The 24,853-nt window shown below is 49.3% G+C and overlaps 1 protein-coding gene across 16 annotated transcripts in view; it reads right to left on the bottom strand.

The window, feature by feature from the left end:
* The window catches only part of MSI2 (musashi RNA binding protein 2), a 213,690-nt gene that overhangs the window by 53,181 nt on the left and 135,656 nt on the right, over positions 1-24,853 (bottom strand). The window lies entirely within an intron of this gene.

Here is a 24,853-nt window from a genome sequence, read left to right as displayed (position 1 = left end):
ACCCCTGGCAAGGAGAAAAACCCCAATGCTTCCCAAACACAGGGCAGCACTTTGTGTTTCCGTGTGCTCTCCCCGCTGCCGCGTGCCGGGTCAGCCCCGCTCCGGAGGTGGTTATTTGTCCCTTTCTTCCTGAATTACTTCCTCTAATACCTCATCAGGACATCCTGAGGCCTCCAGGAACCCATTACGTTTAAGGCCTCTGATCTAATCGTTCCTCTCTTCTCCACTGCTGCTTCAAAGAGCCGAGGATTTGGGCTGGTTTAGGCTGTTTGATGCCTGCTGCCTGCCTGTAGCTGTACACTGAGTCTGCTCTGCTGGGGCTGCACTAAAGGAATCTGGCAGCCCACCACAGCTACACACCGCGTTCCCTGCTCCTGCCTTAACAGAAAAACCTCAGGCTAATGAAAAAACCCCAATCTCATGTGTTGGAGAAGGCTCGATGAGTCAACATCGACACCAATTATGCTAATGAAGTCTTAAGAATCTAGTAACAGGATGAACTCCATCCCTCAAACTGGAAACTGCTGGACTCTACACCGGTGAAACTGCACGAGGCTGGAGCAGGGACAGCCCCGGTGCAGCCTTGCCTCCGGCTGAAGAGGAAAGTGCATTGCCAGGTGAGGTCCCAGCAGTTCCCAGACAGCTCTTTTGGGAGTGCACCGTACCTGTAGCCATGGGGAATGCTCCCATCCCACTTCAGACCCTCTTACCGGGAGAAAACCCACCAGGAATGGTTTCTAGCCCTCCTCCAAGGTGTAACCCATCATCCTACAGCACACCAGGCTCACAACACTGCTCTGCTTTGCACTTAGAGCAGGCAGTAGCCTGAAATTTTTTACATAACTCGAGTCTTTCATTTGCCTTCTAAATCACTCCATTTAAATCTACCTTAAACAGACCTGCAGTTAAACCTAAAATTTTTGTGGTTAACTGCCTGAATCTGGAATCCCAGGAATCCCAGAGCTGGGAGCAAAGCGTGGCCGGGATGACTCTGCCCAGCGCAATGAAATGCCCGGGCTGGGGCTACAAGTCATTAATTGTTTGAGCACCAGCAACATCTTCATCATTAGCAACTCATTAGCGAGTGCTGCAGTTGAGGATTTCTCTTTCAACTTGTGTCAGTTCTTGGTGCCAGGATGGAGGGGAGAGGGAATTTAGGAGATTAGCCCTAATATGCCAAACACCTCGAGGAAGCCGCTGCAGTCATTACACGTCTGGACTCGGAAACAAATTTCCCATTCTCATCCCACTCCATATGGCTTAAGCACAGGTTTATCAAGAGATTATTTGTCTGATTAAATCAGATGGCCACCCAGCTTCCTGCATTTCCAGACTTTATAACAATGAAATAACAATCTGTAGGTGTCAGCAGGCATTTGCAGGTTTCTGAAAGATCTGTGGCACTCGGTCAGACTGGCCAGGAGAGGAAAACCAGAGGCGATTTCTATGATGCCCAACACCTCAAACTCAGTGGGAGCAACCAGAGGATTTCCATCTGCAGGCACACAGGCACTTAAATTCCTCCCTGTGAGGGTGGGGAGGCCCTGGCACAGGCTGCCCAGAGAAGCTGTGGCTGCCCCTGGATCCCTGGCAGTATCCAAGGCCAGGCTGGACATTGGGGCTTGGAGCAGCCTGGGACAGTGGAAGGTGTCCCTGCCCATGGCAGGGGGTGGAACAGGATGAGCTTTATGGCTCCTTCCAACCCAAACCATTCTAAGATTCTTTTCTTGTTTCACTTTTTGGATATCAAATTCCGACTTTTAATAACTGCACCCACACAAAGATCCCCCCGCACACATGTTCTTATTAGTTCCCATAATGAATACACGCTGATTTTTAAATTACCAAAACTCTCAGAAACCTTCCTGGACTAAATAGACAATTATTTCTTCTGAGAGGTACTAAGAGTCAACAAAAAAATGGTTCTCGGAAAGTGTATGGAAAAGATTAACCCAAAACAAAGGCGGCTGTTGAAAACGGTGACAGAAATAGGATTCTGGTTGTCAAGGAGCACACGTTTTAAAATGAAATTATACTGCATCCTTCTGAATGAAGCTATTATTGGAAGCTAACAAGCTCTATTTAAGAGATAAGCATTTAACAGAGTCAAACGGTTGGGTTTTTTATTCAAATGAATAAAACTGAATATTCATTTGAATAATCTTTTCTGTAAAAGAAAAGACAAAGAAGAGGGGAAAAAAATAAAGTAAGAGGCAAACAGATGCCCCAAACGAGAGGCTCTGAGCCAAGCACCAGCACTAAAGGAAGCTGAGACATGTATCCATGACCTTCAGGTGAAAAACCTTCCTCTGGCATCTGCTGGGAAAAAGGAGTTATTCCACTCCATTCATCTGCTGAAAAAGGAGTCAGCCCACTCCATTCACCTGCTGGTTAATGGGCACCAACAGGCACCAAAATGATGCCAGCCCTGACACCTGACATCTGATGTGCTCTGGGCTGGTGATGAGCTGGGCATCAGGCACAGGGTGAACTCGAGGATCTTGGAGGTCTTTTCCAACCCAGATGACTCTGGGATTCTGTGAAAAACCTCCTTTGATCCCAAGCCTTGTTCAGCCATCAAAGCTGCCCAGGCCTGTGGGCAGGCAGCTCCACAGAGTCAGCTCAGCACGTTCTGCCACAGTACTCCAGAAATAAGAGAAACATTGTTCAGAGAAACTGACTGAAACCATAAAATGATTAAAATACTGTAAAAGAATAGGCAGAACCCATAAATACTATTAAGCAGCCAGACTGAAGATACCAAATGTCAGTGCTCCCATGTTCTGTATTTTGGTTTTTTTCCCCCTCAAACCAATTGTATTTCACACTTTTGTCATCACTTGAGAGTTTTTACGTCAGCCTTGGTAAAATATAGCTGAGATGACGACACCATGGCCATGAAATCCATCTCCTTTCCCTGGCTGGCAGCATCATTCCCACAGCCCCAGGTCTAGCTGCACAGTGATCTGTGTCACAGCTGTGGCTGTACACGCCGAGGATGTCACTGGCTGGCAGAATTACATGAAAGCAGATTACCCGGGTAAAGGTCTCGCCTTCAAACCTGTGCTCGCCTTACAACAAGGGAAACAAGGTGATTGCATCCCACGCCACAGAGGTTAAACCCAGGCTAATGCTGGGGTTAACCCTGGAGGGCTCTGATGGGCAGACCAGGACCCTGCCTCAGCCCCCAGCCAGAGCAATGCCACAGGTACCAGCACCTGCATCACCGTCTGGTGCCTGAGCCAAGCCCACCTCACCAGGCAGGCACAGCTCTGAGGGGCTCCCCAGCCACCTGAAAGATGCTCTGGTCGGTGAAGACACTGCAACTAGAGCCTGTTTTAAGTCCCAAGCTGTCTGAAGGTCACCTGATGATGTCGAGCAAGTCACTCAATCTCATCTGCTGTGCTGCCTCTGCCCAAGCTGTGTCCGCACAGTTGGCGAGGCTGCGGGGTCTCTGCAGCTGGGACAGCCTCATCCTGCACTTACAGCAACTACAGAGCTCCTGAAAATATTCTGGCAACTAGGGGATCACCAAGGCTCCTTTGTCTTGCACAGCAATCCCAAAGAACAAGGGCAAGAGACAAGAGCAGGGAGAGGACAAAGGAGGAGATTTACACAGCCCCCATCGCACCAACATGGCTCTGCTTAAACCTCACTCCTGCTGCCCAGCAAGAATCACCCCCAGTCGCTTGTTAGTGCAGGACCAGTCCCCCTCACACCCACAGCGTGCTCCAGAGAACCATCCTGCTCCTGCCTCCCACCCAGCCGGTGCTGGGACGAGCCCAGCCCTGGGGACCCCGATCCCTCCGGCCCTGGCGTGGGAGCCGCCCGAGGAGCGGCTGTGCTGACAGATGGGAATATCCAGCCTGACACCCGCTGCAGCTCCCAGCATCGTAATGAGGAAATATTAGTTCAGGCTGTGCTCCCCCTTTGTGTCAGGGCTCCAGACCCGACCCGCTCGCTTGCGTCTGCTCCGCGCCTCAGATCTGAGTTACTTAAGCTCTGAAACAGAGGAAGGTCCAGTCCTGCTGTGGTATTATTTATGCACCTGCTTTCTTGTTTATGCCCATAGTTTTGGCAGCTGGTCCTGTGAAAGGTAATAAAATGCCTTTCAAAAGTAAAAAAAAAATTAAAAATGAAGAAATGTGACCAGACAAGCCAGGCATAATAACATTAAAGCCCGTGTCAATTAATTTTTCCTCTTCTTGATAAACGAGCCCCATTCCATCCATTAATAATGAGGGAAGAAACAAGAAAAGTTGACACTAGTTTAATTTATTTTCTCAACTTGCCTGGTCATATTTCTCCCTGTTGCAAAGCTTTCCGGTGCTGCTGGGAATTGCAAGTGGCTCCCACACAGTCGATGCATAGATTGGTGTGAATCAATACCGTTCTACTTTATTCACACATCCCTTGTAATCAGAGAGGAAAAAGTTCCTTAGTAAGCTCCCAGCCTGCCAAGCCGCCTTATAGAAATAATAGTAATAATAATAAACTTGCGGGGGGGGTGGAGAGGGGGATGTGAAACCAAGTCCTGTGATCACTGTCACCAAATCTTGTCTTTGTAGCTAAACAGAACGCATCGAGCAGAGGAGACAGGACATTTTAATTACCCAGACAGTGAACCACGGATGTTTCTAACTTCTGTCTGGAAAGGTACTACAAGTCATTTACCCCCAGAGTCTGGGAATGGGGACCTGGGGGTTTAATCCTGTCTCAGGGAAGAGCCATTCATTCCTCAGCCCCAGAACACAAGAGCCAGGACTTGAAAGCTCAGCCCTGATGTTGCCACCTCCTTATATTGTCACTTAAATATCCCCTGTGGTCTGCATCCCCATTTCTTCCCCCTCACTTCCTTGTCCCTTCCTCTGAGTTTTCATACTGCAACTCAGCTTGTTAGAGCCAAAAACTGTCCAGGACAAAAGCTAACAAAAACTGTTATTTCCTATTATTCCAATTTCCTGCACTTCGAACACACGGAAGGAGAAGTTCTGGTTTCCAAAGGAGCAACTCTCTGCACATTCAGGGAACACAGCCATAGTCTGACACACACGTCTCAGATTTTACCTCCTTATCTCCAAGGAGGGGTTTTACTGGGGAGAAGACTGGTGACCACACCTGAAGGAACCACCTGCTCCAAGGTGAACAGGATCCCATCTCATCCTCGTGATAACCAGACCAGGAGAGAGATGCACCAGGAGATGGAAGGGGAAGGAGGAGGTAAAAACCTGTGGTCTAGGATGGAAAATATCCTCATTTAACTACAGCATGTGGTCTCCAGCCCTGCTGCTGTGACTGACACCCACCAAGACGTGGTCTGCCCGCACATCCCCTGGGCGTTAATGTACACCTTGGGTATGGAACACAGGTTCTCCTGGCAGACACAGGCAGCTCTTTAAAGTGTCAGTATATTCTCCATGACAGGAGAGTAAATTCTAAGATTAAATCAGCAGACAACTGCCTGAGCCCAGCCCCGCCCTGAGGCGCGGGCATTTCCATCCTGGCGTGGCGGGAGACCGGAGCGCGGCGGTCAGCGCCCAGCTGGACAAAGGGCACCAGCAAGATCCTCCTCTGCTTTTGTTCAGGAAAGCTGCAAGGCTCAAGCTCCTCACTCCGTCCTCCCACGGCTGCGTGGCATTTCCAAAGTGGCAATTGCCCAGAAACAGGGTAAGGCACCTCGGGGTGAGCAGGCACGTGGCAGCTGTCCTTCCGAACGGGCCAAAATCCACTCAAACCGGCTTGGGGCACGGATTTTCCTGAGGGGAGGATGAAGAGTACAGGGCCTTGTCCCCCTCTCAAATGAGCCATTCTGACCAAAGGTTTCCAGGTTCAGAGGGCACCAGTCAGGGCCAGGATGGGGTCCCAGGCAAAGCCCTGGCAGTGGCAGGCGCACCCAGGGACCCCCGCGTGCATCTCAGACCACGCTCGTGTCAGCAGCACCTGAACTCCTGGTAATAAATTTTTCATAACAACAAATCTTCATTAAAATCTTATTTTATTAACGTTCTGAAATCAAACCAAACTGCTAAGTACATAATGACTTAGACGCACACTACGCAGAGCTTACTAAATGCCACTTTTATCATATTGTTAATTAACAGAAACGATTAATGCGTTCGCAGATCATTTAGAAGCATTAGCGGTGACCTAAGAAAAATTGCGGGTACGTGTGATACATCTGCACTTTTCCATCAGAATTTTCTACACAGGAGGCCCCGAAGTTTGTTCCTAACTCAGCTTCTCTCTGTTGGGGACATCCGTGTCTCAACAGGCACAGATTTGTCAGCAGGTCAGGAATTAAAGCATCAGGCTGGAATGTGAGATACTGCAGGAGAAAATTACCTCCGCTGTTTTCTTTTTCCTCAGTTTTTGGGAGCAGCCCCACCCTGCTCCTCACAGCCTTTCACTGCTCCCTGTTATTCAGGTACAGATTTCCCAGCTGGGTAAGGAGTCAGAGGTATGGAAATGCTGAGAATGCTGCTGGGTGGAGAATATGGCAGACTCTAACAGGTTTCTTTTTGCTATCATAGAAGAAAACCCCAAATCTTTGTAAAATCCAATTAATCCATCTACGACCAGAATGGGAACCTTGTGCTTCTGTCTATTCATTAGTGAGACCTACAGATTTTGGCAGCCAGGCAGGGACAAAGGCCACCACCCTGGGTGCCAGTCAGCCCAGTCAGGCTCCCATCAGAAAATCAAGCTCCTGACGCTGCACTGCCTCAGCCACTGAGTGCCACATCCTGCCATCTTTATCTGTTTGCCCACAGGCGTCAGATACTCTCTGCCTGTCAATTCCTCCACAGTTTATTACCAAATTTCTGAAATATTACATTTTTTATTATATCCAAATTCACTTTATTGCATTTGACAATACAGATAATCACATACCATATGCTCTAATGTTTCGAACCCAATGCATGTTGACAGCAGTTTTTATTCATGATGCATAATTCCATCCAGGGCTGACAAAGGCGGTGCAGAACCCAGCCTGGTGTCAGGGTTTGGAGGCGGGGGAATCCTTTTTTCCATTTCCTTTTCTTCCCTTTAACAACAGATTCACAAAACTGGGAGGAAAGATGCTTTGCTTTCGGGAGAAATAGGAAATTGGCTGAAAAGATGGGCTTATCAAAAAGATGTCTTCAAAATATTAATAATGCGTGGGGGTTGGTTATTGTTATTATTTGCACATGAAACTTGCTGCTAATGGGGTGAGAGAAGCACAAAGGCTCAACAGGAGGGAGCAGAGGCCAGGGCAGTGTTGAGGGGCACGAGGCTGAACCCCCACTCCTCCATATCCTCCTGCCTGGCTGTGGTCACTCAGTGCTGAGACCAGCTCCTCTTGCCCAGGTGAGGGTGGGAAGGGACACCTGTGTCCTGGGAGGGCTGGGGGAGGGTCCTCACGTGAAAACCTGGGCAATCCCATATCCCAGCCTCATATCCAGGCAACAGATTCAACAACTTGAGAGATGGCCACACTGTGCAAACCAAACAGGATGCTACGTCTAAATTAAGCTGTAATGACCCGCTCTGAGCTCTTTATTAGCCAGGTAATGATCATTTAAGAGGAGGTTACTATCTTGAGCCAAGGGCACCTAATACCATTACTGAACTTGTTAAAACCTGCCAAGCAAGTCATTATTTCCAACACTATTTCTTTTTCTCTTAACACAGCTTTCTGCCTCTCCCCTTATGCTGCTTGGCCATAAATCCCAGGATCATGCAGGCTTGGTCACCCTTCCCCAGGAGGCTGAATTTAGCTCCCACTCTCCACGAGCAGGCTGGACACAAGACAAATACTGCACAAAAAGCAAGCACTGAAAACCTCTTGCTGGACGAGCTTTAAGATTCCTTCCATCCCAAACCATTCTGTAATTCTCTGATAACAAGACACCGAGATGTTCTCCTCCTTGTCCCTGTCACGCCCCCCAGGAAAACTACACTTAATCCCCCCACATCCCTTGCCAATCTCCAGTCTTGCAAAGGCTCATATAAGGAAGAGAAAAAAAAAAGAGGGAAAAAAAAGGAAAAGCCCAAAGCGCACAGGCAGCTGCTTTACAACTTTGTGACAAACTCCACTGGGTGTTGGCACATCTGATCTGCTCACTGAGCCATTGCCAGTGCCGAGGCACTGGGTCTGCCGAGGATCCACGCCCAGGGGAGAGGATCCCGCACCACATCCCGGCCACCTCAGCTGGGAAGGAGCAGAGCCGGCTGCCTCTCACAGCATCCCAGCGAGGACAATATTATGAATGACACCAGCAAGCTGCCAGCTCAGGAACTCATTACTGTCAAGGTAGAGCATGGCTGGCTGCCAGGCCCCCAGCCCTCACGCTCGCTATGCCAGAACATCCACACACAATTTAATTGCATTATAATTTCAAAAGTGCTTTTCAAACTGGAAAAAGGCATTCACTGATTAACCAGCGAAGAGCAAAATTGTTTATGAAATTGAATACAAAAAGCTACAGAAATGTAATTGGGTTGTTCTAGCACCTAATTTTCAAGCCATTTTCCCACTTATTTAATCACGAGATACAAAAGGAACTAGTGAATTGACTTCATACTAATTAGATTACTCCCTGCGATACTCCAAGCCTATATTCCAACTGGTTGATAGTGCTGCTTTAAACAGAACAAAAAATGGAGCAACAGCTTGTCTGGGGCCATAACGCATTTGTTTCCCATCAACCCTCTTCTACTGGAGGGCCATAAAACTCAGGCCAAGTTCCCCCTAACCTGCCATCGCCAGTCACCCAGAAAGCACTCACTTTCCCAAAAAGGAATGACAATCATTTGCCAAATGATCCTGGCTGCTCCCAGGTGCCAGCTCGGGGCTCCCCATCACAGTGATCACTACCAGCCACCCAGGCGGGGAATCCCTCTGAAATCAGCAGCACGTTCAAATGTCCCACGCAATGGAGGAACTGGCTGTCCCCAGCGATGGACACTCAGGTTCCCCAAGCAGGGGAGAGCCAGTGAGGGGGAGCTCTCGTTCCCACTGGTGGGTGCAGGAAAACCCCCACAGGCAGAGCTGAGCTCTGGGTCTGGCCCAGGGGCTAAAGCCACCACAGAATTACTGCCAGCATCACCAGGGCTGTTCTAAACACCTGGTGCAAGGTCACCTCTTGATAGGAAATATTAGTCCCTTTGCCAGCAGCAAACTAGGGGAGCTGCAGACACCTTATTTTACTCTAAATCAAGGCACTAAATTAACAGAAATTTTATCAAGTCTCTGGTTTCCTGAAGAACAGTATTTGAAGATCCATCTACGCCTGCTCCTTCGCAGTGTACGCTGGTAGAAGTTTTTTTAAAGCTGCCCAAGACCCACTCTGCACCTGATACAATCTGCTCACAGCTTTTCCACTAATTTTAAATGTTATTAGGTGCAACATAATTGATTATATAATCAAATGTGGAATGTACATTATCAAGATATTGTAGCACTTCACAGGCCATTTAATCAGCATATCTGGGACTGTGCCAAAATGAATTAGCCTGCATTAAATTTCAAGTACATATTATTGGTTGTATTTGTCTCCATGTTTAAGCAGGCACTTGCTCTTACAAAAGAAATCTGAAATCCTTCAATTATAGAAATAGATTATTAAAAAAGTGCAAGTATTCCTTCCCAGAGCCGTCTCTTCTGCAACCAAGATTCCAAAGTTGTCTTTTCTGTCACAAAGAGGGTGGGATGATGGATGCCCACCTGCAACGGGGCATTTGTGGGTGCCCTGTATGGGGAGGCTGGGAGGGGCAGACCCCCAGCTTGCCCCCACCCAGGCCCATTTGTGCCCCATCTCAGCCATGCTCCAATTTCAGGCTCTGTCACAGAGCACCTGCCACCAAAAGGCACCATGAATCAGTGTCCCCTGGTTGGTGACAGGGTCGTAGTTCACCCCACCCCGGTGAGCCAGTGCCCCTGAGCCTCCGAGTTCCTGGAGCTGACGACTCCCTCCAAACTAAAAAGGGATTTTGAAGATGAGTTTCTGCTCAATTTCAGCAAGTGGAGGAGAAGCAGGAGGCAGGTCCATGGTGGAGGAATGAGGCCAAAACCTGCTACTGCTGCTGCTCCTCTCCAAGCACCTGCCAAGCCCAGAACCTTCCCCTTGTTTGTGCTGCTGAAATTTAACTCCCCCACCGTGGATTCCGGGGTGCAGCAGCTGCCAGAGGTGCACCCAGAGAAGTGAAGCGTCTCCAGAACTGCCTTTGCAGGGGGAGATGTTCCCAGCAGCTGAACGGCTGCACTCAAGGTGACTCCTGCCTACCTGGATCCTGCAGCAGCAGCGGCACAGAGACAGCTCAGGGCTGGGGGGGGACAAAGCCACCCCAGATCACACACGGCCCTGGGCTCCCCAGCTGCCAGCAGAGGTTACAGAGTCCTCCCTGCAAACTGCAGAGCGTGGAAGGCAGAGCGAAGGGCACTTTGCTGGGAGCGTGCAGGTGCCATTCTCTCATTAACACACGAGCACCAGCCGAGATAAATGGGCAGGTGAAAGGCCACGCTCCGCCACGGGCTCTGAAAGTGGCGCTGGTGACGCTGCTGGCAGCTGTCACTGCAGTCCCCAGCAGAGCACCCAGCGTGGGGCTCGACCCAGCAGAGACCCCTTCCCCACTGGTGCTGCACTGAGAGGAACAGGACAGCCAGCGTGAGACTGGTGCAGCCCCGGCATCGTCGCGGGGAAGCGCCACGGGAGCCACCAACACAAAGCTCAGGTGAATGAGGACACGAGGGCACATTCTACAGGTGCACCCCCATGGAAAGCCCCCCACCTTCAACAATGTTTTTCCTCACTGTGCTTTAGCTGCTGGGTTTGCATCCCTCACCCAGGTGAAATGCTGCTGCACCAAAAACCCAGTGACGCTTCCCTGCAGCTCTGCAGCCTGCATGGATCTTACCCTCCCCGGGCTGCCTCCCAGGGCACTGCCAGCCCTGGCTGGGAAGGAGAGCACGGACTCTCCATTGCCCTACTGACTCCATATATCACAGTGCAAAGGAATAACAAATCAGGCACCAAACAACAAAAAACTATTCAAAGAATTGAAAAAATTGACTAGGGTCAAGGGAAATACCAGCAAAAATGAGCAGCTTAGCCTCAGGTTAAGCTAATCCCTTTGAGCTGTGCAGTATGACCCCTCTGGGCTAAAACTTCAGGGAGCACACAACATTCCTGGACATTATTAATATCCTTGGCCAGGACTCCATCCCTGCTGCTCACACACCGTATCAGTATTTGCCTAAGCAAACAACGCAGACTGCTGTGAGAGAGAGAGCCTGGCCAGGACAGATGCTTTGAATGCACGCACCAGTTGTTCCTTTGGATACACATGTGAAGAGCAGAGTATTTGTTCAGCTATTCCTGGAAACCAGCTCCCACCACCACGGAGAGGCCAGCACTCTGCAGCTCCCACCACCACCGAGGGTGTGAGATACAGCCTCAAACACCCCTGCAAATGCTGACCCAGCTTTCCTCTGTGTGCATGGGCTGAGAACAAGAAAAAAGTTCAAACTGCTTGGGTGTGTTCCCAGGAAAGCTCTGATAGAAGTAGAGGAGGTGGGGGAAAAACACCCTTTTAAATGTAAGCTTGATGTCTGATTTTTGCCCAGGACTACAGGTTGAGTGAGGTAACACAGATCATAGAATGGGCTGGATTGGGAGGGACCTTAAAGCTCATCCCATTCCAACCTCCTGCCATGGGGAGGAACACCTTCCACTAGAGCAGGTTGCTCAGACCTCCATCCATGGTCTCGTAGCTGGCACAGTGTTTCCTCATTAACACCAGAGACTCTCCTGGCCCCAGCTTCCATCCCAAGCTCCACATTACTCCCCTGAAACAGGGCAAACAGCTTTGCTTCTACGGTAATAGCTCCAGATAGTCAGGAGTCATCAAATTTTACATATGTCCAGGGGCAAAGGCTGACAGTGGCCATTAAAATGCATATATCAAATTTTTAACATGGCATAATCTTTTCTTTTATATGGCAGACACACTTATCCTGACACCTGTTCACATGGAAAACCCGAATCCAGCACAGAGACATTCTGGGAAGCTCAGCTCACACACAGGAGAGGGTCCCTGTCTGCCCTCCCTCCCTCTCCCCGCAGACAGAGGAGGTGACTCGGGGGAGCCGCGCCGGGCTCGGGGCCAGTCCCTGCGGGAGCAGTGACCACGCGCGTCCAGCCCACCCCATCACCCTGCAGGGACCCGACACGAGCCCAGCGCCCGCAGCTCTGCCCAACCCTCCTGTAAATTGAGGATGCTTCTGCTTTCCCAGCTGCCTGTCTCGCCCAAGGAGCACGGGCAGGGCAGCAGCACAGCGCCTCAGCCCTGCCAGAGCAGAGGAGATAATCCATTTATGGAGTCGTTTGTTGATATTACCAATCTCCCATTGAAGTGACCAGAGTAAACCTAACAGATCTTAATCATTTTTTCCACTGTTGGAAGCCAGCAATAAAAAAAAAGTAAAAAGCCACAAGTGTATTTTGGGAGCACTGTTGGAGAAGTCCCATTGTTCTTTGCTGCATCAATAAAAGCAGTTTTGCTGTTTGATAGTATAAAGTGTTCAAGAACCAGATGCAACAAAGGAGCAGAATCACCCTGGGAAAAGAAACTTTTAATAGGGACCACACAGAGCAGAGCAGCACTGTAAAAGGGATCTGCTGGGAAAGGAGAAGGAAAACAAGGCTCAGACAAGCACAAAACCCAGAGCCCTTTACTAATAATGACATCTAAATTTTAAAGTATCACATCTAAAATAGGCTTCCCAATGCTCCTCGGGTACAGCAGGTGCTTCCCTTCCCCTGCAGCCACTTTTCAAGACCATGCACAGATGGATGAGGTAAAAAGAGAGGGACTTTCTCTGCTGAGCCATCCAAAATCCATGATTTGTCATCGCTGAGTGCCTCACCACGGTCTTCTGAGTTCCTGTGACAGCTACAGCCGAGTCATTCCCTGCTGTGAATGGTTCCCTTGAAATCTTCTCCCCTCTATCTATCCCTGATCCACCCAAGCACAAGCACCTTCCTCAGCTCTGCCCAGCCCTAGGATGCCAGGGAATCACATGCCGGAGGATGGGATGAATAAACACCTATGGACAGATGGGTTCCTGCCAAAGCTCCCCCAGAAGCGCGGCCACACTGCTCTGTCATCTGCCACCTTTAGAGGTGACCTTCTCCAGCGCCTCTCTCCTGTTCGAATCCATCCCAGCCCGACTCCCAGGTGCACAGGGCCAGCAAAGCTTTATTAAAGCTTCCCTCTCCTCCCCGTGTTTTGGTGACATTGTTTTATGGATTTCCCCCCGCGCTCAACCTTTGTTCAAACCTTCGGGGAAACGCTGAAATCTTTATCCTTAAAAACAAAAGCGCCAGGAGCAGCAGTCACAGGCAGAAGAAACGGGGAACTAATTACACACCCTGAGCATTCCCCGGGGTGTTCTCACAGTGCCCAGGCCTCCAGCTCCATCCCTGTGCTCATCCCCAGCCGCCGGCTCCATCCCCACCCCTGCCGGGAGCAAACCCACGGCACTAAAAAGCAGCCACAGCCCCAGATCCAGCAAGGGCTGACTCCTGACCCGAGCCTGGGCTGGAAGCGGGAACACGTGGGGTGGGCTGGGGTGGGGGGCAGGCATTCCATGAGAATCCCCTCTGCTTCCCCGCTTTCAAAGCAGACAAAGAGCTCTCCGTGGAGGAGCGCTGTTTGTGCGATGACCTTTTCCCGTGGTCCCTGCAGGCTCCGGAGAACAAAGCTGTGGCAGAGTCTCACCGCGGCCTCTGGGCAGCGGGAAACGCGGCTGTTCCATCGCTGCACTGGAGTTCAGGAGTCAGTTCAGGGTTTCGGGGGGTTTTGGCATCATTTTGCTGAGATACTCAGCAGCACTGCTGACTGGAAACCCTCTTGAGCTCAGCCTGATGCCCCATCTCAGCCTCACACACTGCCTCCAGCGAACGGCTCAGCGTGTCTGCGGCACTCCGAGCTTTTAAGTGCCACTCTCAGACTTCCTGGCTGGCTCAAATCCCATTTTGTAAAGGGTAAAGCAACCTACAGGGATCTGTGCACTCCCAGGGAGTAGGAACTGCTCGTGATGCAGCCTGAGCACAGAGAAATGCCCCAGCCAGGCCTTCTGCAGACAATTCCCCTCAGCAGATTTACACTTGCTCAGGGATTTACTGGGTCAGAGCAGGGCACTGCCAGGACAAGGGCTCCTTTGGACCAAGTCCTTCTTGTTTCAAGCTCTTGGACTGCAGCTGCCACCAAACTCCGAGAGCACCATCTCAAAACTCTCCTCCATGAACCTACAGTCATATTTAACTGGAGAGAGGACAGAGGAAATTTTGGGGCACAGCATATACAAAAGCTGCCTGTCTTGCCATGAAACGAAGGCCTGGCCGTTCCCAGAAGACTACCCAGTGGCACAGGAGAGGTGAGAAGCCCCAGAGGAGCCATCCCCATTCCAGTCCATGCTGGGGGGCAAGAGTCAAAAAGACCAGGGGATGAAGCTGCTGGACTCCCACCTCATACACAACCTCGGGCAAATTCCTGCTGGGTAGGACCTTCACCTCCCAACCCAGAAAGGGTCTATTTACCCTGTTTGTAAAGCATCTACAGTATCTGTGGAAGGAGAAAAGAAAACCCAACAAACTACAGCGCTGTGCAGCTCAGCACAAACCCTCAGTGCCAGTCACCAGGAACAGGCTATTTATAGCTGAGGATCATTAACTGTATTAAAAAAGTTTGATGTTCTCTAACAATCTGTGTCATTTCGAAGCGCTGGCCTTCCCCCTGACGCCGGCTGATAACTGGAGCAGTGGTGCTGAATAGAGGTAATTATACACCAGTTCAATAGGCTGAGCCCCGCGCCGAATGTGAGCGTGTCCTTTCCCCAGGGCTCTTATTTAAATATTATTCCAGCTCCCACAGCCAACCACAGGAAGAACACTGCTATGGCTACTCTCATAAAACTGCATAATTATGAATAATGCTTTAGTTTTTAACAAAATAAATCACCGCACACTAAGAAAGTGCTTATTCCAGCCTAGTGCTGGAAGAGATTAAAATGCCAAGTGAAGCGAGGCATCCCACTCCTGAAACATCAACGCTCACTGGTATTTATCCATTTCTGCTGGCCAGGGTGGCTACCTGGCTGTGGAGCACGGGCAGGGCTGGCAGGATCACTGCAGCACCTGGAGCCCACCACCAGGACAGAAGACCTGGAGCAGAGGTGCTGAGAATCATCTGGAACAGCGGGTCCTGCTATCACCCTGTTATCAGCCCCTGGGCAGGCTATTCCAGCCCCGCTCCAGACGTTACCAACGTGGCACACTTGGTTCTCATCCAGCTCAAAGTTTATCAGCTTGTAAGAAATGTACCGGCGAGAAAGCAGAGATAACGCGCAGCTGATCGTTATCAGCAGGGATATAAAGCTCTTGTGATATGACACATCGAACATATGGTTTTAAAGACTTAATGTTTTGATCTGCTTCATGATGTCATTGTGGTTTCAGCCTGGTGAGGCTGCCACCCGCCTGACACCACATTCCATCCATCTATCCTAGGATGGGTGATTTATCCCGTGCCACAGAGTGCAGAAGGACTGGGAAATAATGCAGCCCCCCAGAGGCGCCTGCATGGCCACTGCTCCGGCTGGGCGTGCTCATGGCAAGCGCCAAAATCATCTCTGATCAGCCGCATGAGCGAGAGAACCCGTATGAAACCAGCTGTTGACTGTTTTGATGATTTCAACATCCATCCCCCCCAGCTGATGTCAGCACCATCCAGCTAGACCCCACCTCATCCCACGAGTCGCCCCCAGTCTGGTCAGTGCAAGGGCTCAGTGGTCGTCTGTGGGCAGAGCATCAGCCTGAGGGCTCGGGGGGACAGTGCAAACCAGGGGTTTCATGGCAGAAATCCCACTGGCATGAGCACCTCCTGAGCCCAGGCTTTGTGGGCTCTTTGCTGGGTGGTTCTGTGTTCTCACACAGAGGGTGGACACACCGTAACCCCGTGGAGCCCCACGCTGACCCCGGGTGCAGCCAGGCCGCTCGCCCTGCCAAGCCTTGTTGTGGTTTTCAGCACCTTCCCTTGAAACTCTCAAGAGTAAAGGCTCTCCTTCCAAACACTCCTTGTTTCTTGAGTTGCCACCACAAGAGAGCACTGGTTACAGTCCTTCCAGCCTGGCACAGCCTCACTCGTGCCCTGCCCCCGAGGAGGAGGAGGGAGCAGGGTCTGGGAAGGGGTGTGCTGGCTTTGGCTGCCCTGCCCGAGTTGGTAAAGTGCCTTCAATACCACTCAGAGACTCTGCAATCCCAAAGCACATCTGCTCTGAGGGGATTTTCCTGACACACTTTCCTGGCAGATCCCGCTCCCTGTGCAGAGGAAGTTTCCAGTGATCCATCCCCGTGGCTCCTGCCTCCCACCCCGCTCTCTCCAGATAAAACCTGTGCTTTTTAAAGTTATCTTTTGCCCACAGGAGACGCACGCCAGAGCAGCCTTTCTGCTGGTCACTGATGGGAACCTTCAATAGATCAGGAACAGAGATATTTCCACGTTTAAAATCAAGTTCAGAAAGACAGGTGGGGAAAGGGAAGGAAACATTCAGATAGTTGGAGGTTTTCTGACATTCTGGTAATTTTCCCATCTTCAATGCAAGAATAAAAGGTTTGGGTGTTTTATAAATAAATTCCAGCTTTAAATTCTGTATTTTTTTTCTCCCAAAAAAGCTTTTCCCTAAAGAAGAGTTAAGTCTGACCAGAAAATGCAGGGAAGTTGCTGTTACCTATTTGTTGGAGGTCAGTACCTTCTTCACATGTACCAAATAAAATACAGCCACCCCAACACCCTGCCCAGGAGATAACCTGATGCTCAAGGCCAAGGTGAGCAACGCCTGTCCTCAACTAATCAGCAGGTAATTAGTTGGAAGAATTCAGAATGAAGCTGCAAATGAAGAGTAAACCTTCAGCCACTAAATTCCATCCTCAAATAATGAGACTTTATTTTAATTTCACAGTAATAATATTGCCCAGCATCCCCTCCTCTTATTTACCTCCAGGAAGGAACATTAGCATAAAAAACATAATAAAAAATATCCAGCAAGCAGCTTTCACCAATTCCTGTGTATCACTCATCATTAAATTTGGGAATTAAGCCCTGTTAATGGACACAAACCATCATTTTGAGAGTGCAGGCAGTGTTAATATTTGAATAAGCCAACAACAACAACAAAACAGAGGACTAATACATGCACGGTCATTCTTTCGAGCAGGGAGGATTCAGTTTTCATTTTCACAGAATATTAAACCAAATTTTAATTAGATTATACCAGAGCCTCCCTAATAAGTGCTTGCAAGGGGAACTCCATTGGGCAGAAACATGCTCGGCAGTGGAAGAGAAGAACTTGCCAGTTAAGTGGCTTAATCACTGAAGAGCTTTGAGGTGGCTTCCTTGTTTTTTTCATTGTAGCCACCTCACACTTTGCCAAGAGGTGTCAGAGATGTTTAGCAGTAATAACTTCTCTGGAACAGGAGAAGTGAGCTTGACAAACAGGGGTAAAATCAGAAGAGAAGAGAAAAGGAACAAAAACCTGTCAATACCTGAAAGACATCCTGCTCCTTCCCAGTGACCCAAAACACCAAGGTTTGCTACTTCAAAACATCACAAAGGAACAGTCCCAAGGAACAGCTCGTCCACGGTGGGACTGGCGCTGTCCCCACTGGGTCCCTCCTGCACGGCTCATGAAGCTGCTCTCATGCTTGTGCGGTCGAGGAGAACTTAAAACCAAGCCAAGAAAAGCAAAGAAGGTTAAATTGTAGATGCAGCACCCCCCTTATGTAAGGGCACATCTGCCACGAAGGTCAGAGCTCCGGCGGCCGCAGCGGCGCTCGGCAGGGCCGGGCTGGGCTCAGCTGCAGCAACACCACCCCCAAACACCCCCTCCTCGCTCTGTCCCTCTTTACAGCCTGTCCTCCAGCTGGTACTGAACCTGAACACCAGACCCACCTACAACCAGCTGACCTCTCCCCTTGACAGAGTGTGCAGGATTCGAGGAGCTCTGAAGAGCAGGTTTTGAACTACATGGAATAAGGGGGTCTCTCCCCTCTCTCCACACTCCAACCATGAGGCACAGCTACTCCCTCACCTGGGCGACACCAGGGACCCTGTCACTGCTGCACAACTCCACCAGGTTGCTGTTCAAGTGCCAGCGCATCCCAGGCTCCGTATGGGATGCAGGATTACTTAATCCCTGCGGTTCTTCCGAGAAGGAAGGCGCCTGCACACCCAAGTGTCCCCAGTCTAACACGGAAGTTCTCAAACACAACCGAGAAAGGCTTCAAAAGCTGCCAACTGACTTGGCAACGAGCCGGAGCGATGAGGACACGGGCCCAGCCCTTGGGGTGTTGACAAACAGGTCCCTTTCCAGTGCCTCAGCCTGAGCATCCCAAAGCCACTGGTGGCCCTGCAGGCCCTCGGCCGCAGCTGCTCGGGGCGGTGGCTCCGTGTGCCCCGGCCGTGCAGGGACAGCAGGACAGGACCGAACACACAGGACAGCCCCAGATTTACACATTTACCTCCGTTTAAAAAAAAACCACCACCACAGCCCTGACACGAGATTTTCCAGCAGCAGAGGCCACACGCTGGACCACGGGTGACTCGGAGGGACCCAGACAGAACCAGGACCCAGCTCTGGCACTGCCAAAGTTGGCCATGGGTGACACAGCACAAAATCAGCTCCAGCTCAACGCGCTGAGTACAGGCTGCCCTATATAAAGCACATCGTCCCCCCTCCATCAGCTGCACTTGTGACCAGTGGCCTTTTTAATAAATTTTTCTTCCTTTATTTTTTTTTTCCTTTCCACTTTTTACTCAACTGGCCCCCGTGTTTACAGCTCGCTGCAGCACAAATCCTTATTTCATGTCACCCACTAGCCCAAGTTGTCCCCACTCACTGTTTCTCCTAGACAAGTTAATAAGATGGAAGGCTCCCCGGAGGCCTCGAGCCAGCGAACATTATCACTTGGAAGCAAGGCAGAAATACTGACACATCGGAAATGACTTCAAGCCTATTAATTACCCTTTCTTCTCTGGCAGATCTTTGAGAGAGAGCTTGACAAATTGAAAGGAAAGAAAGCGCATCCTCCCTGTCCCAGGAGCCCCTACCCATGCCAACAACAGCAAAACACAGACATCCCCCCCAAAAATTATTTGTTTTGTTATCAATTAAATCATCAAAAATTAGCTGAGACAGAGGCTGCCTGTCAGTGACAGATCTCCCCTTTCTCTTTGTATTCCTATTTCCAGAGGCAAGATGCAAGTCTCAGAACATGGAGCATTGGCACAGCCCTCCCACCCATCAGGGGACATGGAAAATGCTACTGCCCTGGGAAAGTTTGGAGCTTCCCGTTGCTGAATGCCAGTGATCTCCACTCATATGATCCAACCCCTGCTCCTGATGCACTGTAAAACCCCCATGAATACCTCTCAGCCCCTCCCTCAAAATGTATTTTCAAATCTTTGCTGGCATAATTGATCCTAATTATTATAAGCACTAGATATTAAATGCATTCCACCATGCAATGTGGCTTCAACTGTGGGCTTTCAGCAAAGTCTATTGTATAAATAAATGACTGGATTTCTTATTCAAAAGCTTCAGATGTGACGGTATTAATTCTGATGCAAAGTAGCCACGCAAGTCAAGATAAAGTCACTACCTGCCACTACGGCTTTATTTTTGAGGTGATTTTCATAATTTCTGGTTTAAAAAAGAAAAAAAAAAACAGCTTCCAAAATAACTGGAACAAAAATCTTCAGGCCGTTACCTAGAAAACTATCATTAAATCATTTGTTCAGTTTTTATTAGTATCATTGTAATTAAAGGGAATCATATTTCAAAAACATCTCTTCAACAGCACTTATCAAACCCCATCCCTGCAGCCTATCAATTAGGATTACAATAACCTCGCTCCCTTGCTGCCTTTGCCATTAGCATTTTGATTGAATGGCTGTTGAGAAGTGACTGGTACCAGAAGATTGTGTTCACAAAGTAACGTTTCTTTATTCGCTTCCATTGAAGCTTGTCTAGTTGTCTCCAGTTCCTACTCAAAAGAGACAAGACAGTTCCAAAAGCAGTAATTTTGATGCAGGATTATTTTTTTTTTTCTTCTCAGCGAGGTGAGATAGATTGGGTTAGGCTGGACACAAATGCTATTCAATCACCTGACAACAGATCTGGGGGCTGCTCTTGGCTCTGACCTCGACACGCTCCAACCCTCGAACTCCCGGAGAGGTGTCAGGGCAGGAATGGCCCCAGCTATGTCCCCAACACCTGGGGAACACCCACAGGCCTCTGCAAACGCCCTTTTGAGAGATTCAATAAATAATAATAATAATTTATAATGCATGAACTACTTGGGGAAGTTTTTGGCTATGTTTATTGCTAGTAGTACTGAATGTAAAAGGCAACAATTTGTCAGTCAACCATGGGCACTTTGGGAATCTAAGGCAGAGAGCGGAGTTCTCCAGCCATAATAACGGCACTAACGAAGGATGGAGCAGCACCAAATGTCATCAGGAGGGGATGGATGCATTCCACCACTGCCATGAATTATAACAATCAGAGTTCATTAAATCTACCACATTAAAATAAAAATGACCTGCCATGTCAGACAGGTCTATTTACTGATATTCCCACTGCTGATGCCTCCCCTGATAAATCACATTCCGCAGCACAACAACCAGCAGCTATCCAAAAACATTTCAATTACTTGGATGTGTTGGTAACTCCAGCAGTGCTGGGTTACCCTACCAAAACATCACAATCCCAAAGTTCAGTGGGACAGCTTCGAGGAAAAAATAAAGTGACCCCTATGGGCTCCCTCTGCTCCCCGTGCGGCTGCGGGGACAGTCACTGGGTTAATATGGAATTCAGAAGGGAAGGACGAGAGGGGAATGTTCAGAGACCTCTGGCATGGCTGGAACGGGGCTGGCACTGACCCCTGGCAGCACCTCCACCCCTGCGAAGGTGTGGTGCTCCCCAGGCCACAGCGTTCCCAATGCCAACACAGCACCCGGCTGTGAGAGCAGGGGTCAGTCCTGCTGTGCTTCCTCCCTCTCCTCAGCCTCCTCCATCCCAACCCAGCTCCTGCACTCCTCGGGAAGGCTCTCCAGAGCCTCTCTCCTCCAGCAGCTCCGTCTCTGCTGGCAGGCAGCCAGGAGTGTGTAATGGTGCCAGGTAGCAATTTCATTTTTAAAATGCTCTTATCAAAGATTTAAGGTGAAAGATAAGAAGAGCACACTACATCATCATAAAGGAAACATTGTATAAGGCATAGTATTTTACAAATCAAAACAGTTATCAAAATGAAAAGGTATGAATATAAAAACAAATGGAGCCTGTGCTGTGGAGAGGAGGGGAGGGAGCTCTGGTTTCGGGGAATTGATCAAATTTCAGGTTTTCTTGACAAGTCTCAAAGCCTGCGAAGAACGGGAGCAGCGACACTTCCACTGTCATTTTAAAACAGAAATAAAATGTCAGGTACATTTACAGAGAGCATATACACACACACTTATTTATATGACTTTTCATATAAATAGATCTATAAATATAGATACATATTTTTCATACCATTACCCACGGCTGTTGGGTGCTTTTATCAAAGTCATCTGACCTGGAAAGCATCTGTTGTTAATACCACTGTTTTATTATTTATCAAATCCATTTCTTCATAGAATGACTAATTTCATACCCACAGCTGCTCCCATCTTCCCTCTGCAGCTGCTCGTTCCCCGGGCAGCCAGGCAGGTTTGCAGCCCATCTCCAGCTCCCACCACCTTCCTGCTGCTCCCAACCCCTCCTGAACCACAGGGGCAGGTATGGAACTGGCTCTGTGCTCCTGCCCTGTCAGGATGGAGCAGAACGAAGCCAAAGGGCCAGGAGAAAACCTGTGGGATACCACCAGGTGTGGGAGAACGGGAAACAAACCCCACCTTTCTGTAATCTGATTTTTTTTTTCCTGCAATTGCACCCAGGCAGCACAAAAGCAAATATTTTTACCTTTTTATTAGTTTGGGTTCAGGGCAAAGAGGAACAGAGCTGCTAGAACAGGACCAGAAATGGCAAAAGCCAACCCCCTGCCAAGACTTAAAGTGATTTTAGCTCATCCAAACTCCCTGTGAGCTGACGGGGGAATATCTGTTGCCACAACGAAGGAAATTCTCCTGCCAGGCTTCTCCCTAGGGATCCTGCCCTAATTTCCAGTGCTCTGTGGAACACATGTGTTCACATGTGACTCCTGCAGTGGGTAAGGAGGAAGATCTCCATCACCAGGGCATTGCTGTGACTGAAGTCAACCTCTCAACTCCCACCTGACTTATACTGAGGCTGGCAACAGCCTCAGCGAGAGTAAATAGGGAGAAATGGCTTTGTGGTCAAAGTGTGAGCCACGAACCCAGCCTAGATCCATGCTCAGCATTTTCATTCCCACATCTGACCTGGGATTCCCTGGGACGACGCAGGGCTCCATTCCCTACACAGCTGGAAAGGGGTTTGGAATCACTCACGAGAGGGCGGAGGAGGATTAACGGTACTGGATCTCTTCACTCCTGATTTCCTCCCACAGCAGAGAATTCAGGAAGCTCTTGGCACTGGGAAGGTGTTTTAAAATGGGGAGCAATCACTGAGTTACTACTCTAGCTGAAGGTAGTTTTCTGGTCCAGAAAACATTCAATAAATTAAAAAGATGAAACCCACAACCCAAATGTGCCGACCTGCAGTTTTCTGAAAGAAGCCGTTTTTCAACTTATTCTATCGGATCCAGTGAAAAAAGCACCAGATGTTTTTACTTCAGCTTATATATACAAAAACCACACAGCATAAGCAAAATCACTCCATGCCAGGACATATTAATCAAACTAATTAAAGAAACCTTCAATTTCCACCCCCCTGACAAGCCCTCCTTTGGCAACAGAGTCACTTGCAGCTTCTGCCTTGCAGAAACAACCCTGGGAGCAATTGCTGCTCCCCCAGGAGGGACACACACTTGAGCACATGTTCAGGTATCTGTACACCTGTGAACCTACAGCTCAGATGAGCATCCCCCCCGAACTCCCAACACTTTTAATGTCCAGAAACAGAACCCCAGCCAGGGATGTGAGGACAGGGGAGAACAAGTGGCGGAGCCTGCTCTGATGGAGGCTCAGGGGCAAAAGCTTCGTTACCAGCGTTATCTGTGTAACCTCTGTTTCTGCTGAATCTCAAGATTTAGGGGATAGAGGATGTGTTATCTGTTTGAAAAAATCACCAGGAGGTTTTTTACATATGGCAATGACCTCGTGCAATTAAAGGCACGAGGGGCCCAGGCGCAACGATGGAGGCGACTCACTCCAGGGCGACAAACCAGCCCCTTCTCTGCAACATCCTCCTCACCTTCACTGCGAGGGCTCCAAAAGATTCATTATCAAACTCAACCAAGAGAAAGCACAGGTCTGTGAAAAACAAAAGCTCCCCCTGTGCACGCTGGAGAGGACTTGCCCAGTCTGCTCCCTGTGATCCACTGGGAGAAGGAATCAACACACCAGGGACCGAGTGAGGCAGCGTCTCTCCCCATTTTCATATCACATTTTTGGGCACGTTGCGAGGAGCTGCCTGTTTTCTCAAGGTCACCATGCTGATTTTAATTCTGCCTGTTGTATGCAGACTGCCCGTCTATGGAAATGCTGCATTTTGTTCTCCTCCCGTTTCTGGCCTTTCCTCAATTAACATTTCCAAACAGTCCCACAAGGCTCAGAGTGCTCCTTGCTAATCACTTGGCTCCTGCATTCAGGAAGCAAAAGGGGTTGGGTTCCATCAGCTGGGTAGATTCATAAGCAAGAACTTATTTGTGGCTTTTAGGGTTTCTTTCTGCTCAGAGATCATCAGGATTTGTGCTAATTTCTCTGTCACTCAAGCTGGCTGCTCGGCAGTGACACTGAGAAGGCAAACTGAGCTCGTATTAAATGACCTCACTCTCAAGGCAGCCTCAGCCGGGCACACGATGTGGTGTCTCTGACACAAGCTCACCCCCTGCAAGCGTGACAGAACCATGATCATCATTTAGAAAACTTCTGAAATATTTGCACAATGCTCACTTTATGTTTCCTCAAGAACCTTGCAGAGACCAGGTGGCTCTGCTGATTTCCTCTGCCCTCTCCAGTACAACTGTGGTTTAGCTGCATTGGTATTGATGCACTTCAGGACTAAGTGAATGAAGATTTTTCTCTTCAAGACAAAGACCATGAACAATAGTTCCATGGGAAGGAAATGCCTCATTCCTGCCCATGGTCCTGCCCTGGACACCACAGACACCTACAAGAGCAGCACTGCCCTCTCCCATCTCTGTGCCTCTGCTTTCCCACCTGCGGCATCAGGATATCAGCCTCGGATCTGCAAAACCATCCTTTACTGCACCCCAGAAAACTCAACTGATATTTGAAAAGCTGTTTAAGATCCTGTGCACAGGTGCCACAGAAGATGCTGCATTTCCCCAGACAGTTGTGCACTCTGGCTCTGAGGCTCCTTCCTGAGCTGTTCCATCCTGGGGAGGGTGAGCGCTGGGGTCTGAGCCCTTCAGCCACCATCTCCTCAACCTGCACAAGGGCTGATTGAAAGGATGCTGGATAAATCCAGGTCAGAAAGGTCAGGCTGCATAGGGCTCTCCTTCTGGGCACAGAGAATTAAGTGATTTCTTCACCTGTGATGGCCATGAAGACAAGATACAAATGAGTTTACAACCTGACTGTTCTTTACAACGTGCTTTTAAGTTGGTATTTAACGTAAAGTCTCTGATACTGGAGGTTCCAAATGAATTGTTGGGCTGAGTTTGCA

The sequence above is a fragment of the Corvus moneduloides genome, chromosome 20 (genome assembly GCF_009650955.1).
Source record: "Corvus moneduloides isolate bCorMon1 chromosome 20, bCorMon1.pri, whole genome shotgun sequence".
Lineage (NCBI taxonomy): Eukaryota > Metazoa > Chordata > Aves > Passeriformes > Corvidae > Corvus > Corvus moneduloides.
The sequence above is the reverse complement of the archived record's forward strand: the minus strand, read 5'-3'. Positions and strand labels throughout refer to the sequence as shown.